The sequence below is a fragment of the Pteropus alecto genome, unplaced genomic scaffold (assembly GCF_000325575.1).
Source record: "Pteropus alecto unplaced genomic scaffold, ASM32557v1 scaffold246, whole genome shotgun sequence".
Classification (NCBI taxonomy): Eukaryota; Metazoa; Chordata; class Mammalia; order Chiroptera; family Pteropodidae; genus Pteropus; species Pteropus alecto.
In genome coordinates, this window is record NW_006437742.1 from 1,004,280 (window position 1) to 1,005,318 (window position 1,039).

Below are 1,039 nucleotides of genomic sequence, written 5' to 3' on the forward strand. Positions count from 1 at the left end.
ATAATTATAAAAGAGGGAAAATCATAAACATTTTAATTAAAAAACAATTCAGTAGGCTATAAGTCCATACAATGCATATGAAATTTCATATTCTACTACCTCCTCTGGCTTTTACCCAAGAACATTAAAAAAAAAAAAAAAAGACGATGAAGAAGAAAAGGGAAAATTAGCACATCGTTTAAAAAAAGACAACGAAAGAGTAGAAAAGAGAAAATTAACGCAAATAAAATATTGACTTTTGAGAGAGAAAACTGAATGCTCAGTAGTCTGTAAGAACACAGGGACCATACTCAGTTCTGCTGGTCTGCCAAATGCCTCTTTCATCCCTGGTCTTGGGATCCTGTCAGGAGCCAGGGATACAGCTTGTTTCTGGTTTTCTGGCCCCTGTAGCAGAATAGAGTACTGCCTTCCCTCCATTTCCGGAAACTGTGGGGTCCCATACAACACCCACAGGACCTTACAGACCCTATAGAAGACCACGTAGGAACAGGGACTCAGGCAAGTGGAGCTCCACTAGAAAGAGAGTGGCTCTGCCCAGAGTACTGCCCAGGTGTAATAGGCTAGCCATGGATCCCCTAAGTGTAAAGTATCTGCCTTCTTTTTCCTCCTTCTCAGAGAACCAGTGCTCTGTGGATTCCACTAGGAGGCACTTCTGGCGTCTCCCAAAGATCTAACTCTGTGCCCCAGAGAGAAAATGTTCAACATCTTGAACACAAGATGGCAGTATACACTGCTCTATTGCAAGGGCCATGGGTTTGTGAATGAGACGAAATGAAGGGGGGTAGGGAGTGCTGACTGAAACTGAAATCGATTTGGGTTTTATGTGAGAACTGAACATCATGAATACTTTGAATTTTTTTCAGGCTTTTATCCAATAATTATTGAATCCTTTATGTTCAAAGTATTCCAAGTCTCCAAGTCCTAGAAGTCTACCACTTGCTCACCCAGCACATCCCTACATCTCACGAAGCTGGAGTATGACCCAGGAGGGCACTAGCCTGCCTCGCTCTCCACAAATCTACCCTTTAACCTTACCCAG